Source organism: Dendrobium catenatum, unplaced genomic scaffold (assembly GCF_001605985.2).
Source record: "Dendrobium catenatum unplaced genomic scaffold, ASM160598v2 fragScaff_scaffold_1495, whole genome shotgun sequence".
Classification (NCBI taxonomy): domain Eukaryota; kingdom Viridiplantae; phylum Streptophyta; class Magnoliopsida; order Asparagales; family Orchidaceae; genus Dendrobium; species Dendrobium catenatum.
Genome location: NW_021319957.1, coordinates 219,766 through 229,699, shown reverse-complemented (window position 1 = coordinate 229,699; position 9,934 = coordinate 219,766).

Sequence of the window (9,934 nt, the reverse complement as noted above, 5' to 3'; positions counted from 1 at the left end):
TTTTGAGCTTATCGTCCTGGCCGATACACGTATCGTCTAGGACGATCTGTTGATGATGGCTTCCTTAATTAAGAATCCTTGTTTAGATTTCTATTTTAAGCCCGATCGTCCAGGATGATGTAAATATCGTCCTGGCCGATATGAGTAAAAATAGAAATTCTAAGTCTCTCAAGTGTGTGTGTGTGTGTAGGGTTACTTAGCATCAGTCTCTTTGAACATTACAAATAGACTCAAGAAGAGAAAAAATAAAGTACAGACTTACTCAACCCTAAACCTACGCAATCTTAAACTTGCTTCGTTTGTTCATCCGATCTTTGATTCCTGAAAAGTTAGAAGTAACAGGCAGTCCAAGAGAATCAATAGTATTTGTCAATCATCAAAACATAAGTCATGAAAATAGATTTGCAACATACATTAAAAGTTGCTATACTTTTATTTCAATAGCCAACAACTAGAGAATTAGTTATGCATGGAAGATATAATAAGGAAACTCATTTTTATTTTATTCATTCAATGAAGAGATAGAAGAGAAGTAATAAGAAAATTCTCACCTAAAAGGATCAATGGATCTACTTTACAATTATAATAATAGAGTTACTCTCACAAGATAAGCTAAGATCTCCTAATATAAGTATCTTTTATTCCCCTAACCTCCCTTAGACTTTAATGGGGCACTAAAGAAACACACTAAGAATTATAAATTTTCGCTCAAGTGATAAAATAATTTGAATAATAAAACTAAAAAAACTATTTACAATTAGTATAACTATGAGCTCTAGTATTATAGTATTAAAAAAGGTGGCACTATGATAATATAAAATAAACTAGCATATCAACACTGTAATGCTTGCTCCTATATTAGACTGGATGACCTGGCATGGTTAATGGATAAATCAATAAGTCTATTGGCTGAGTTAGCTTGACTTTTCATCATAACAACTCCATTATGATGCACCAAAATTTGAGCATTGCAGTGTTTGAATGTGGCTTTTGGTGTAGAGCAAGGCTTGATGCTCTAACACTCATTTTTTTTAGACTCAATGTTACGATGCTCAATTTGGGTATAAAATCACTATGTTAAGCTACGATGCTAACCTTAATGTCACTTAAAAATGAAAAATAAATAAAATAGTATAGCAATGTTTAAATTTGGCACCTCAACATTGATGATCAAAACACTGATGTGCCTTGCATGATGGCACTGTGGTGTTGTTTTGCACTTGTAGTTTTTTTCCTTTTCCTGTACATTTCTTATACAAACACAACTAAAATAACTCATTTTTATTGAATTTAAAGACAATAAATTGTACATAATTTACACTTAATAATTGATAACCATTGATTGATTGATAGTGATTGAGTGGCTAATCAAGTAAACCTCAAGGGTTATTATTAATGATTGATTTAGAGTCTGATGAATGAATCACATGACAACATAATGGGGAATTGGATATAAGCTTTGAGGTGGAATACAAGTAATTAATAAATTAGACTAAAGCTTTGATTTTGAGTTCTAATCATAAATAAAAAAGAGGTCAACACTATGACTTTCCAAAGTTGTCTAAGCTTAAAAAAGGTCTATAAATAGGACATTGCTTTGTCCTTTTAATTGATTGAATATGAATTATTTTTTTTTTCTTATGCAAATTTTATGTAAAAATACTTGGTGACTATTATATTGATGATATATTATCTAGGGATTTGGTAAGTCCTTAGTTATATCTTCTTACAATTATTTCTCCTCTTTCCCGGCATAATTTTCATCTCCTCTATTTAGTCTCAAGCATAGCATACCCTAACCCCAAACATAACCAAACTCTCTAAACCCTCCTAAATATCCCCATAAATTTCTCATAACCTTCCAAGGCCTCTAATACCTAAAACAATAATATTCCATAGCCAAAATTCAAAATAGAAAGATAATTTCTTATTATCAGAAACCAAATTAAAAGTTTTATAACAAGTCAATCACTAATCCAAATTATATAAAAAACATCACCATTAGTTTTTGACATCCCAGACCTTTGATCTTAAGTTTTTCATTATTTTTTTCCAAGAAAAATACATCATTTTGGAGCTTAAAAGTTTAAGACCCAAATCTAAAAAAACCTAAATTCTAACTTCACCACCACCCAAATAACCATTCCATCACCACCCAAGAGGTCACCAATCAAGTTTCTACCATCATCATAGAGATCCCATTTCCATTACATTAGGATATTTTAACTAGGCTATTCACAGTAGAAGGTTAGACAGCAGAGCATTTAGATTGATGCCCAAATATTGATCGCACTCGTATAATGACAAGTGATGATGAATACAACCTTCCTTAAAGCATAAGAAGAGCAAAACTTAAATTAATAAATGCCTTTTCCTGGGATATAGTTAAGGTATGAAAACATTTAAAATTTAAGATGCTTAATCTAGAGTACTATATGTGGAGGATTAACATGGAAAATCATGTCGCTATCTTTGAATCCATGACATCATTATTCAATATTAATGACACTTTATAGTGTTGATTATTCTTTACAACTCTCAAGAAGTTGAACCTTAGGAGGTTTTATTTCTTTCTGGTGGGAATACTCACCTCATTTATAAAGTTTAGTAGAATTTGATCTCCTAATTTGCCAAAAGTTATAGAAGAACTCCTATGCTCTCCTTATGATGTGCCAAGAGCCAGGTAAGTTACTATATCATTTTACTATAACATTCTAGTAGAAAATGGTTAAGAAGAAATTTGTTAAGTCTAAATTATATTTATTATGATATTTATAATTTTATACTTATATTTTTTATATAGGAAATAAGTTGAAATTATGAGAATTAAACCAACATCATAATGTTAAAGATTACCCCAGCATTACAATGTGACCCTTTCAGCACCGAAGTAGAGAGACCTATAAAAATTTGATGGAGAGCTTAACACTGAGGCCCTATCCAGGAGATGCTGTCGTGCCTGATATAAAACCACAATGCTAAATTTCCCAACACTATGCTGGGAGATGGCTGAACCAATGAACAAAAGTTATGAATGGTAAATTGACATTCTGGTCTTATAGTGTCACAAAGGTACCAAGCCAGCACTATAAAGCAAATTGAATTTAAAAAAAATATATAAATAGTAGCTATAGTGGTCATGTAAGGGGTTTGACACATTATGGAGTCATGAGTGAGTGTGTGTGTGTATGTGTGTGTGAGGAGTTAATCTTGGTACGGAGCGGATCTTGTATACTTTTTTGGAGCATTATATCAATGTTGATAAAAATATAAAAGTGAAAAGGAGTCTATACCTTGGATATAGATCATTTCTAACCTTTCTTGTGTTAATTATCCTTTGTTTTATAGTTGTAACATGTTGTTTTGTTAAGTGAAATAAAAATGTTTATGTTGAATAAAATTATCTCCATGTGTAGCTAAACTTTTATTTTGAATCAAGGAGTAGGTTTAATCTTTTTAATGTAATACTAGTATTTTTAATTCATCCAAGTTTCATTTAGTTTATATTTAGGTGATAAGGGTTGTGGAGTTAACTTTTAAATTGTATAAAAATCTAGGGCTCTATCACCCCTATATAAAGTTTAGTTTTTCTTTGATATAAGCAATAATAAATCTCCACTAAATATATGCATGTATACATGCCAAATCAAGTAATAAAGTGATAAAGAAGAATATCAAACCTATGAGAAAGTAAGCATACTTGCAATAAACAACTATGATTTACTCTAATTATAATAATTATCCTACCAAAATAATAATAATAATTTTTAGAGATTATATCAATGAATAAAATAGTAAAAATATTGGATACATTATTTAATTAAAGTGTTTTGGATTAATGAAATTAAGTTGCATATTTTTCCTAATGAGACTCTTCATAGTAATATGATTCAGAGCATATGATATTGCAAATCTAGATTCAGGGATTATAATTTTTATTATAGCAAATATTTATAACACTTCTATTTTTCTTCTATTGCCCTGCCAACTAATATTTCAGGTCCACAAGTTTATTGCATATCAAGCCAGCTCAAGATTAGGTAAATTAGGATTAAATTAGTTTGTAAGTGTACATTAATGTTTTTAACTTTTCTTGAGTCAAATGTAACAATGTGGGTCCTGATGCTAAGTAACCTTGCACACACAGTCCAGGGAAAAAATTCTATTTGTTTTAGTGTTTTTTATTTTTGATCATATCATTCGGGATGATCCTAAATCGTCCGGAAAAAAATAGTTAAAAATTGAAATCTTAATTAGGGCATCCTAGTTGAGGAAGCTGAAATTAAGCAAATCGTCCTAGACGATATTAGCATCATCCTGGATGATATGCTCAAATAAGAAATAATCATCCACCAACTCTTTTAGGCATGTTATTATTTTTTGACATCATCCAGGATATCATCCTGGATAATGAATTATAATTATGCCTAAATTTGTCTATTGATTAAGGAAAGTAATTAAGTTTTGATTGATCAATCATATAGTCCTCGATTATTGCAGGATCATCTGATAGGAATAGTTAAACAAACCTTAGTTTCTTCCTAGATGACTAAAACATTGTTTTGGATGATATGTATTCATTTGAACTAATCGTAATAAATGATCCAAAAGTTATCTTGGACGATCAGTCATTTTTTAATCATCCAATATGAAAAGTTTGGCTAAACAGATCAATGGTCTGGATGATTCTTGACATTTTTGAACTAATCATATAGATCATCCTAGAAAATCAGAACAGATAAATCTTCTAATCATCCAGTGTCCCCTAGATTGTCATGGCTGATTGAGCTGAATTTATACTAATCGTACAGGCTAGACGATCTTTATCGATTTGTTATAATTTTGGAAAAATTTGAAGCCCTTATATATAAGCTATCTTATTTACTCAAGATGTGATATTTGTTACTATCCTGAATTGAGAGAGCCAAGAGGAACGGGAGAGCTTGAGAGAGAGAGAGAGAGAGAGAGAGAGAGAGAGAGAGAGAGAGTCCTGATCTGAGGGATCGAGAGAGAGAGAGAGAGAGAGAGAGAGAGAGAGAGAGAGAGTATCTTGTAAGGGGGAGTTTATGAGGGTTTTATAAAGGTTGCTCCAAGTAAGGATCCGAGTCATCTTCTCCAATCTTTATCCCTGGTTCCTTAGAGGTTCTATAGAGGTCTACTTATATGATTGATCGAGGTTCTCTAACTACTTTAGGAAGAAGTTAAAGGAATCGGGTTTTCTGCCTGCTTCAGGATGAAGCAAAAGGTGTTGGGTTCTCTGCCTCATCAGTGTTAGTGGAAAGGAGTTTTGTACAGGCTTCACTACCTTGCTGTGTGAGTAAAAGGATAGTTTAGTGCAATACCTAGAGGAGAAGATCTAGGGAGTGGACATAGATCAAGTTGATCGAACCATTATAAAATTTGGTGTGTTCTTTCTTATTGCATTTTATGTATTTAATTTCCACACATTATTTTTTGGTGAATGATTATTTGGTTTAGATCATAATTTTTGTTTGAGAATTTTTAAAACACTAATCCCCCCTCTCTTGGATAGCCATGGGCATCCCTAATGAACTTTCATATGCATCCTAGGTCTCTCTCGAGATAGTAGGGGTGAAAAGGATATATTCTAACCTCGTATAATTATAGTATATCCTTAAGAACATATAACATTATACATTATATGTCTTGGCATGCAAATATCCTTTCTCAATAATCCTGGTTATTATTGCATTCCTCCATTGAGGTTATATATCAAACTAAATTTTAACTACATATATGGCCACTATGTTCATTAAATAAAGATCAGGATAGCATTGAAAACATCTTTTAACATTTATAGAACAAGAGTTTTCCTTAGAAATCCACATGCATTTTATATCATCAATCGAAAATAAGAGAATTAGTAAGATATAAGATGAATAATTAGTAAGCTCATTTTCATTAAACTAATAAAATAATGAAATACTTAAGAGTTATATCATCAAGAAGGATTAAAGTATCTCCTATGCACTCTTTCTCTCTTAACTTATAGAGGTACTTCAAGAAACACAGGCTAAGTACACCAGATGATTGTATCTTGTACTTTCTTCATCTCCCTTAGATTTTACACAAAGAGGGAACTAAAGAAGTACTCTTAAAAGTACTAAATTTTACATAAGTGGTTGAACTCCCCTATAAATATAACATTATAACTATTTATAGAAAAAAATAAAGGTATCTCACACTACGACTCTTAAAATAATAGCACCACGGTGCCCTTAAAGTGAACTAGCACCTCGATGCTGGAACTTCTGCACTGCTTCAACACTCATTATCATGGATCAATTATTTTATGAACAGTATTATATTTTCACTAAGAAATCTTGGCTTTAGAATTTAAAGCTGTAATGCTATAACAGTGTTGACATTCTAGAATTATGGCGCCTAAGTAACAAAATATTATGCTAAGGTGTAAGAAATTATGGCACCGTGGCATTTTAAAATAGAAAATTCGATGCTTCCAAGATGACTTTATGACATTGCAATGTTGATAATGCTACAACACTGTCTGTGTTGTCATCATATTGCTTGCAAGTAGAGAACTCAATGCCGCAATGTTAGAGTTGGGGCTCATTGTAGCACCACGATAGTATTAAAAAAAGAGCGGTGGTGCTATTTTGTCAGATGATGTGGTGCTATTTACTATTTAGAATTTCCTACTATTTTAAGTTTTTCCTGCACAAAATTAACTAAAATTATACTTTTTCATTAAAAGTAAAAACACATTAAACAATATGTAATTTACACATTTCTAGTTCTCTCCAACTTTAACTCTTGCTTGTCCTCATGAAAATAAAGAAATCTATAATTATGATTAGTCAAATAACCTAAATTAAAAATGATAATTTAAAATTACTAAAATATAGGATATTATATCACGGCCTAGAAGTAGTTGAAATAAACAAAGTTATAATCCTAGTTTGGAAAATACTAACAATCATCCTAACCAATCATCCTTATTATTGCTTAATTTGAATTTACATGTCATGAATATACTAATTGAATTTTGAATTCTGAATTGAATAATGCAGCTTAAAGATTAGATGTATTTATAGTTAAGATTGAAATTTCATAAGTTTACCAGTATTTGTACTAGTTTTTTCATCTTATCCTTTACGAATTTAAATATAAGATTGTTGTTAAACTCTAAGCTTTTTACCTGATGCAGTACCAATTTTTGGTTGTACTCACTTTCTTTTTTTTTTTCTATTCTATTCTTTTCTTTTTAAAACTCTTTTCACTTTATTTTTTATAGAGTACATAGTTAATGATTTTGAAAATCAATTTTACTTAAAATCTTCTTATAATCTTAATGAGTTTAATGCAAGGATTTAATAAGATTGCTAATTCCAAATTCAGGTTGCTTATAATTTTTAATTTTAATCTACTCATATATATTCTTTAACCTTAATTATTCATCTTACTTTCAAAAGTTATTGTACAAATGTATAACTTATAAATTCAAGTTATATAAATAATATAAATGATCTAAATTAGTTAATTATTAATTTTTCTAATCTATGTATTATAAAGCAATATTCATTTGAGCTGTGATCTAAAGTTTTATTCTCATCCTAATTTTTCATAATTTCTAATTAGCATTTTATCAGAGTTAATTAAATAATAAAATGCAGAGATGTTAATGGAAGACAATATAAAAATTTAAGCATAAGAGGAATTTAATCAAATGTATATGACAACATATATAAAAATTAAAAAAATACATGTTTTCAAAGAATGTTAGAAAGTACAAAACATGTGATACAATATAAACTAATACAACATAAATATAACTAATGTTATAAGTACCATCACACATTTAGTGGCTAGGATCCCACCAAAGAAATGAAATAAAAAAGAAATAAAATAAAAGTATGTTTTATAATAAAAGTAGCATGCAATCTCTCTCTATCTCTCATTAAGACAAGAAAAACTCCTAACTATTAGAGTTTGGGTCTTCCTTCTCCTCCTCCTCCTCATCATCATCATGGCCTCTCTCAACAGGCTACCATACAAATGGATCATAAAATGGTGTAGATGGAAACTAAAGTTGATTAAGATGCTTCACAACTACTTCTAAATATTCCTACAAGAGCATCATTAAAGTTAGCGGTGTATCTGTAATGCTTTTTCTTATTATCCATACTCTGGGACATTCTCATCCACATCAATTTTTGAAAGGGTTTTTTCTATTTAAGCGTAAAATAATAAATGTTCCTTTTATGTCTTTAAAGCATGCAACCATGAATATGTAATCAACAAATAAAATAAAACAAAAGGAAAGATACCACTAAGCTATGGTTAGGCTTTATTTGATATTAATAATAATAAAACCCCAATTAATATATGCAAGTATACATGTTGAATAAAGTAATAGAGTGTCAAATCAATGAGGAAGTATGCTTACCTACAACAAAGTAAAATTATTTATTATAATTATAAAAATTATCCTAACAAAATAAAAATAATTTCTAGAGATTCTATCAGTAAATAAAATAATAAAAATATTGGATATAATATTTTACTAAAGTATTTTGGATTAATGAATTTAAATTGTATATCTTTCATAATGATACTCTTTATGATAATGTGATTCAGAGCATATATATCCATAGATCTCTGTTGAGCCTATAGGGGTGAAAAGGATATCTACAAACTTTCTACAATTATAGTATCTCATTAAAAACATAAAATATTATACATTCTATGTATAGGAATGCAAACATCTTTTCTCAATACTCCTGGTTGTTTATATATTCCTTCGTCAAGACTATATATCACACTAAATTTTAACTGCACATATAAATACTATGTACCTTTAATAAATAGTGGGATAATATTGAAAAAATCATTTAATAATTATAGAATAAGAGTTTTCATTAGCACTCCATATGCATTTTACATCACCAATCCAAAAAGATGAATAACTAATACACTCATTTTAATTAAACTCATGGAAGAATAAAAAAATATGAGAGTAATATCATGAGGAAGGATAATTTCTTCTCTACACCTCATCTCTTAACTTATAGAGTTTCTTTAAGAAACACATGCCGCATACTCTAAATTATTGTATCTTATACTTCAATTGTCTCCCTTAGATTTTACTCTATGAGCGAACTAGAGAAGTACTTTTAAAAGCACTAAAATTTACACAACTAATGGAACTGCCCTACTAATATGAAATCATAAGTATTTATAAAAAAAACATAAAAAGGCATCTAGCACTGTGGTACTTGAAATATTAGCACCACGGTGCTCCGAAAGTGAACTACTACCTTGGTGTTCAAACTTCTACATCTCTATGGTGCTTGCTGATGTGGATTAGTTATTTTCGTGAATATCCACATCTTTTCACTGAGAGATTATGGCCTAAAAATTTATAATTGTAATGTTGTGGCGTTGTTTACATTCAAACAATGTTGTGCCCAAGTAGCAAAAAATGTTATTAAGGCATGAGAAATTATGGCATAGTAGCATTTAAAAATATAGAATTTAGTGCTTCCAAAGCTAATTTTCTAACATAACGCCACTGATAATGCTACTAAATCATTAATGTTATTGCCATAGCACTTCTAAAAAGAGAACTCAGTGCTATAATGCTAGAATTGGGGTGCCTTGGTGATATTGAAAGAAGCCAAGAGACATTGTTTCATCTGACACCGCGATGTTGTTGAATAATTTGAATTTTCTAATATTTTTTATGTTTCATGCACTAAAATAACTAAAATAATACATTTTTATTTAAAATAAAAAAATAAAATAATATGTAGTTTAAACTTATCATTAAGCCATCATAAATATAAAACCTTGTGTGATTTAGACCATCAACATAGGAGTAAAAGAATAATTAGTGGTTTTAAAACATAATCTTGCCATAATAGAGATGTATGATGGTTAGGATTATGGGATC